Here is an 8397-nt window from a genome sequence, read left to right as displayed (position 1 = left end):
GAGGACTACCTGTATATGGGTAAAGTTGGTGCTAAAGACTCTGAAATCAAGCTGAATCCATTACTTGCCATGTACAGAAGAAACCAGAACAGCATCCCTGTGAATTTAGATCTCTGCAACCCCAATTTATATATACCTGCATTTATGTATAAATAACATATGTGGCGCTGCAGGTTAAACCGCTGAGCTGCTGAGCTTGCCGATCGGAAGGTCGGCGGTTCGAATCTGTGTGACGGGGTGAGCTCCTGTTGCTAGTCCCAGATCCTGCCAACCTAGCGTTCGAAAATATGCAAATGTGAGTAGATTAATAGGTACCACTTCGGCGGGCAGGTAATGGCGTTCTGTGACTGTCATGCCGGCCACATGACCACGGAAGTGTCTTCAGACAAACGCCAGCTCTTTGGCTTTGAAATGGAGATGAGCGCCGCCCCCTAGAGTCGGACACGACTGGACTTAATGTCAAGGGAAACCTTTACCTTTACTAACATATATAAAGGAATAAAAAAGAAAGAAACTCTAGGGTGATTAGGGTGGAGCTATCTTTGTTATTGTTGGGGGGGGTGTCAAAAAAACTCACCTATATTCCTAGGCTTATTAAAACAAATTATATCTGCAGTCAAATTTCTGAAGCATACACTGCAAGGTATCCGATTGCGTTCATTAATTGTTTGCATGCTCCTTTGCTAGACGAACCGTTTTCTAGAATTCACAAGTTTTATTCAATTAGCCAGAGCAGAATCCCATGGAACTGAATGGGGCTTCAGTTAGCATCCTCCCTAGGCGCATGTGCGCACGCATGCACACACGCACACACACACACACGCACACACACACACACTCTACCAGCTGTCTCATTGATTTCCACAAAGTTTCTCAAGAGCCAAAGAATTCACAATCTCCCTTTCAAAAGCTGGAATTTCCCTTGGAAACACGGGAACAGGGTAAGGTGAATGTCTGAAATACCTGCAGGTTTAATTAAAGCTTTAGGCACTGAGAAGCAGCATCAAGGTCTCAGGGGAGCAAGATCTTTATTAATTTGAAAAGAAATGCAACATTCTTGTTGAAAATATGGAATTGCTTCTTGAACCGTGGCACCAACCCTGCGGTAAGCCAGCAGGTTTTTATAGTGTGGTTTAGGAGTTTGTAGGCTGCTCTTTGATTTTACTAAATTTTTGTCTCTTGTGTTTTAGCTGTAGAGTTTGAACTTAGGTGTATTGTATTATACACGGGGGCCTTGAGGGGTAGAAAGGAGCAGCATCATAAATCTGTAAAATAGAAAACTTTAAGTAATGAGAGAGATCATTGGGGGGAAAATCCTTGTTTTTCTCAGTCTAAAATAAACAGTCCGATTGTCAAACGAGACAAGGAAGATGGGCAGTGAGAACAACCATCTGTTAAAGCTGGTAAAACATGATAAAAATGAGATGTGCAAATGTAATTCTGGTTGTTGTTGTTTTTAATTACAGGTAGTCCTCACTTAACACCCATTTGTTTAGCAATGGTTCAGACTTACAATGGTGTTGAAAAAAATGACTTACGACTGGTCCTCACGCTTAGGACCCTCGTAGCATCCCCATGGTCACATGACCATGATTTGGGTTCTTAGCAACCGGTTCACATTTATGACCATCGCAGCGTCCCATGGTCATGTGATCGCCGTTTTCGACCTTACTGGCTGACTTTTGACAAGCAAAATCAATAGGGAACCACATGGCTTGCTTAACAACCATGTGGTTCACTTAACGCTCACAATGATTTGCTTAACAACTGCCACAAAAAAAGTCGTAAAATTGGGTCAGATTTGCTTAGTGACTGCTTTGCTTAGCAACCAAAATTCCAGTCCCAGTTGTGGTTGTTAAGCGAGGACTACCTGTATATGGACTTTCATTCAGGGGTATCCAGGGGGGTTAAAAAATTCAAGTTAGAGGGCTACATGATCAAACTCCCACCCCTTTCCCACAAGCATTGCACATGATGCACATAACTGGGGAGGGGCTTTGATGCACAGCCTCCATCTTGACTTATTTGACTCTGCTTTCATTATTTGGAATAATCAAACTCATTACAATGAGAAAAACCCATGATGGGACAATATGCAAAGCTGATCAATTGATCAATTAATTAATTGATTGACTGATTTCAATGGTAGCCGCTTGTGCTGGTTCCATGACCCTTTTTTATTAACTCTTTGTCATTTTATTCTGATTTTAGTCAGCCTAAAAATTGCATCAGGGTCATCAGCTACAAGCACCATCTACATTGAATAAAGTAACATGTTTGAGCAGCCAAATATTTTTGCCTTTTTATTTTCAGAAGAAGCAAAGCATTAGGATTTTTCCAACCCCGTATGTCTTACTCTAAAATAAGACACCTAGCTGATCTTGACTGATCTCAAATGGCTAAGCAGGGCTGACTAGGATGGGAGACCACCAGGAAATCCACAGGCTGTAGAGTAGATCGGGACATCTAAAATCATTCTGGAAGAAGGTAATGGAAAATGGCTACCAAGGAGGCACACAGATTGATTTATGGAGTCACCAGGAGTCCAGCTCAGCTCAAAACATTACCTCTTAATCCAGAATAAAATATTTTCATTTGATCTAAATTCCCTTCTTAGAAGCTGGTTCCATTTTTTTCTTCTGCCCGAGCCCAACCGGGGCCCAGTTCTGAACTCTACCTCACTTCATACTCCTGTTCAAAGCCGAACTTCAGAGGGTACTGGCTAAACCTTAACTGCCATAGAACTTTCTCCGGGGCAGCCTTCTTTCTGCCACTTTTCTTTATTGACATTCCAATTTCCAGGTCAAATCTCTCTGATTCCAAATCACCAACTGCAACAGTGCAACTGGAGCTTTGCCTGGTTCTTATAATGTAGCACACTTACTGTAAAAAACAAGCAGGGTTTTGAATGCACCATTGTGGCCACCATCTTGACTCTTTTGACCACACGTTGCGGACACTCCAGTCAGCTGCACCTGTGGCTCTAGTAAAGCCTTAGCTCTTGCACAACTCCACCTCCAGCAGTATTAAAATCTTAGCTTCACATGACATGCTAAATTTGGGTAAGGTTTTTGTGTGTGGGTGTATGGCTCAATGTCTTACACAAAGCCATTTGGTCACTTTATCATCCAGTATTTTGTTGTTGTTGTTTATTCATTTAGTCGCTTCCAACTCTTCGTGACTTCATGGACCAGCCCACGCCAGAGCTTCCTGTTGGTCATCAACTCCCCCAGCTCCCCCAGGGATGAGTCCGTCACCTCTAGAATATCATCCGTCCACCTTGCCCTTGGTCGGCCCCTCTTCCTTTTGCCCTCCACTCTCCCTAGCATCAGCATCTTCTCCAGGGTGTCCTGTCTTCTCCTTATGTGGCCAAAGTATTTCAGTTTGGCCTTTAATATCATTCCCTCAAGTGAGCAGTCTGGCTTTATTTCCTGGAGGATGGACTGGTTTGATCTTCTTGCAGTCCAAGGCACTCTCAGGATTTTCCTCCAACACCACAGTTCAAAAGCATCGATCTTCCTTCGCTCAGCCTTCCTTATGGTCCAGCTCTCGCAGCCATATGTTACTACAGGGAACACCATTGCTTTAACTATGCGGGCCTTTGTTGTCAGTGTGATGTCCCTGCTCTTAACTATTTTATCGAGATTTGTCATTGCTCTTCTCCCAAGGATTAAGCGTCTTCTGATTTCCTGACTGCAGTCAGCATCTGCAGTAATCTTCGCACCTAGAAATACAAAGTCTTTCACTGCTTCTACATTTTCTCCCTCTATTTGCCAGTTATCAATCAAGCTGGTTGCCATAATCTTGGTTTTTTTTGAGGTTTAGCTGCAAGCCAGCTTCTGCACTTTCCTCTTTCACTTTCATCATAAGGCTCCTCAGTTCCTCTTTGCTTTCAGCCATCCAAGTGGTATCATCTGCATATCTGAGATTGTTAATGTTTCTTCCAGCGATTTTAACTCCAGCCTTGGATTCCTCAAGGCCAGCTTGTCGCATGATGTGTTCTGCATACAAGTTGAATAGGTAGGGTGAGAGTATACAGCCCTGCCGTACTCCTTTCCCAATCTTAAACCAGTCTGTTGTTCCGTGGTCTGTTCTTACTGTTGCTACTTGGTCGTTATACAGATTCTTCAGGAGGCAGACAAGATGACTTGGTATCCCCATACCACTAAGAACTTGCCACAATTTGTTATGGTCCACACAGTCAAAGGCTTTAGAATAGTCAATAAAACAGAAATAGGTGTTTTTCTGAAGCTCCCTGGCTTTTTCCATTATCCAGCAGATATTGGCAATTTGGTCCCTAGTTCCTCTGCCTTTTCTAAACCCAGCTTGTCCATCTGGCAATTCTTGCTCCATGAATTGCTGAAGTCTACCTTGCAGGATCTTGAGCATTACCTTACTGGCATGTGAAATGAGTGCCACTGTTCGATAGTTTGAACATTCTTTAGTGTTTCCCTTTTTTGGTATGGGGAAATAAGTTGATTTTTTCCAGTCTGATGGCCATTCTTGTGTTTTCCAAATTTGCTGGCATATAGCATGCATTACCTTGACCGCATCATCTCGCAAGATTTTGAACAGTTCAGCTGGGATGCCGTCGTCTCCTGCTGCCTTGTTATTAGCAATGCTTCTTAAGGCCCATTCAACCTCACTCTTCAACCTCAGGATGTCTGGCTCTAGCTCACTGACCACACCGTCAAAGTTATCCCTGATATTGTTATCCTTCCTATACAGGTCTTCCGTATATTCTTGCCACCTTTTCTTGATCTCTTCTTCTTCTGTTAGGTCCTTGCCATCTTTGTTTTTGATCATACCCATTTTGACCTGGAATTTCCCTCCAATGTTCCTAATTTTCTGGAAGAGGTCTCTTGTCCTTCCTATTCTATTGTCTTCTTCCACTTCCGCACATTCCTTGTTTAAAAATAATTCCTTATCTCTTCTGGCTAACCTCTGGAATTTTGCATTTAATTGGGCATATCTCCCCCTATTACTGTTGCCTTTTGCTTTCCTTCTTTCTTGGGCTACTTCTAGTGTCTCAGCAGACAGCCATTTTGCCTTCTTGGTTTTCTCTTTCTTTGGGATGTATTTTGTTGCCGCCTCCTGAACAATGCTGCCAACTTCTGTCCAGAGTTCTTCCGGGACCCTATCTACTAAGTCCAGTCCCTTAAATCGATTCTTCACCTCCACTGCATATTCCTTAGGAATATTAGTGAGCTCATATCTAGCTGATCTGTGGGTCTTCCCTAATCTCCTTAGTCTGATCCTAAATTGTGCAAGAAGAAGTTCGTGATCTGAACTACAGTCAGCTCCAGGTCTTGTTTTTACCGACTGTATAGATGTCCGCCACCTTTGGCTGCAAAGGATGTAGTCAATCTGATTTCGGTGTTCTCCATCTGGTGAAGTCCATGTATAAAGCCGTCTCTTAGGTTGCTGGAAGAGGGTGTTTGTTATGCACATCAAGTTGTCTTGGCAAAATTCTATCAGCCTGCGTCCTGCTTCATTTTGTTCTCCCAGGCCATACTTACCTGTAATTCCAGGTGTCATTTGACTGCCCACCTTAGCATTCCAGTCTCCCATGATGAAAATAACATCTCTTTTAGGCGTGTTGTCCAGTAGGTGCTGCAGATCCTCATAGAACTGCTCTACTTCAGCTTCTTCAGCATCTGTGGTTGGGGCGTATATTTGGATCACTGTGATGTTAGATGGCTTGCCCTGAATTCGAATTGAGATCATTCTGTCATTTTTTGGATTGTATCCAAGCACTGCTTTAGCCACTTGACTATTAATTATGAAGGCTACTCCATTTCTTCTGTGGTCCTCTTGTCCACAGTAGTAGATCTGGTGGTCATTTGATGTGAAGTGGCCCATCCCAGTCCATTTCAGTTCACTGACGCCCAGAATGTCTATCTTTAATCTTGACATCTCACCAATAACCACATCCAATTTGCCCTGGCTCATAGATCTTACATTCCAGGTTCCAATGGTGTGTTGATCCTTAGAACATCGGATTCGCCGTTCACCGCCAGCACCGTCGGCCGCTAGCCGTCCTTTCGGCTTTGAGCTAGCTGCGTCATCACGTCTGGGGCTAGTTGAGCTCATCCTCTGTTCCTTCCCAGTAGCATTTTGACCATCTTCCGACCTGGGGGTCTCCTCTTCCGATGGTATACCGGCATATCTCTGGTTGTACTGATCCATTGAGTTTTCACGGCAAGAATACTGGGCTGGGTTGCCATTACCTTCCCCAGGAATCGCATTTAGTCTGACCTCTCTGTCATGACCTTCCCGTCTTGGGTGGCCCTTCACAGTTTAGCTCATGGCATCATTGAGGTGCTCGAGCTCCAGCACCACGACAAGGGAACGATCATTTGCTGAATAATCCAGTATTTTACATGAACTAAAAAAAAAAGGGTTAATGTAGTAAACCAGTTACACACAGGTAGTCCTCACTTAACAACCATTCAGTTAGTGATGGTTCAGACTTACAATAGTGCTGAAAAAACTGGCTTACAACTGGTACTCACACTTACGACCATCGCAGCGTTCCCATGGTCACATGATCATGATTTGGATGCTTGGCAACCAGTTCACATTTATGACGCTGGTCATGTGATCGCCATTTTTTACCTTCCCGGCTGGCTTCTGGCAAGCAAAATCAATGGGGAACCCCACGGTTCACTTAATAACCATGTGGTTTGCTTAACAACCCCTGCAAAAAAGGTTGTAAATAGGGTCAGATTCACTTAATGACCGCTTTGCTTAGCAACCGAAATTCCAGTCCCAATTGTGGTTGTTAAGCAAGGACTATCTGTAAGGTGATGCTCAAGATCCTGCAAGGTAGACTTCAGCAATTCATGGAGCGAGAATTGCCAGATGTACAAGCTGGGTTTAGAAAAGGCAGAGGAACTAGAGACCAAACTGCCAATATCCGCTGGATAATGGAAAAGGCCAGGGAGTTTCAGAAAAACATCTATTTCTGTTTTATTGACTATTCTAAAGCCTTTGACTGTGTGGACCAGAACAAATTGTGGCAAGTTCTTAGTGGTATGGGGATACCAAGTCATCTTGTATGCTTCCTGAAGAATCTGTATAACAACCAAGTAGCAACAGTAAGAACAGACCACGGAACAACGGACTGGCTTAAGATTGGGAAAGGAGTACGGCAGGGCTGTATACTCTCGCCCTACCTATTCAACTTGTACGCAGAACACATCATGCGACATGCTGGGCTTGAGGAATCCAAGGCTGGAGTTAAAATCGCTGGAAGAAACATTAACCATCTCAGATATGCAGATGATACCACTTTGATGGCTGAAAGCGAAGAGGAACTGAGGAGCCTTATCATGAAGGTGAAAGAAGAAAGTGCAAAAGCTGGCTTGCAGCTAAACCTCAAAAAAACCAAGATGATGGCAACCAGCTTGATTGATAACCGGCAAATAGAGGGAGAAAATGTAGAAGCAGTGAAAGACTTTGTATTCCTAGGTGCAAAGATTACTGCAGATGCTGACTGCAGTCTGGAAATCAGAAGGTGCTTCATCATTGGGAGAAGAGCAATGACAAATCTCGATAAAATAGTTAAGAGCAGAGACATCACACTGACAACAAAGGTCCGCATAGTTAAAGCAATGGTGTTCCCCATAGTAACATATGGCTGCGAGAGCTGGACCATAAGGAAGGCTGAGAGAAGGAAGATCGATGCTTTTGAACTGTGATGTTGGAGGAAAATCCTGAGAGTGCCTTGGACTGCAAGAAGGTCAAACCAGTCCATCCTCCAGGAAATAAAGCCAGACTGCTCACTGGAGGGAATGATATGAAAGGCAAAACTGAAATACTTTGGCCACATAATGAGAAGACAGGACACCCTGGAGAAGGTGCTGATGCTAGGGAGAGTGGAAGGCAAAAGGAAGAGGGACCGACCAAGGGCAAGGTGGATGGATGACATTCTAGAGGTGACGGACTCGTCCCTGGGGGAGCTGGGGGTGTTGACAACCGACAGGAAGCTCTGGCGTGGGCTGGTCCATGAAGTCACGAAGAGTTGGAAGCGACTAAACGAATAAACAACAACCTGTATATTGGCCTTCTTCACTTATCAGTTGCCAGGCATATCTCCCTGATCTCTTTCTCCTGGATTTTGGATTAAAGTTGGAGGATGGATCCACTCACTTTCCATCTGACCTCTGCTTTGCACGAATGCATCAAACGGCACATTTTTGAAATGTATGCGAATTAATCTGATTGGTTCTGAGGAAAAGACCAGCTGACCTTGACTGCAGCAGAGTTGTGATGGATTTTATCCCTCAGAGACCAGTCAACAGCTAAGAAAATGGCACAGAAATTGGCATGAGGTCAGCAGAACCTCATTGTTTGATGCAAAGGAAATGTTTTATGGCATCTTTTTTGTATCAC

The sequence above is a fragment of the Candoia aspera genome, chromosome 5 (genome assembly GCF_035149785.1).
Source record: "Candoia aspera isolate rCanAsp1 chromosome 5, rCanAsp1.hap2, whole genome shotgun sequence".
Lineage (NCBI taxonomy): Eukaryota > Metazoa > Chordata > Lepidosauria > Squamata > Boidae > Candoia > Candoia aspera.
The sequence above is the reverse complement of the archived record's forward strand: the minus strand, read 5'-3'. Positions refer to the sequence as shown.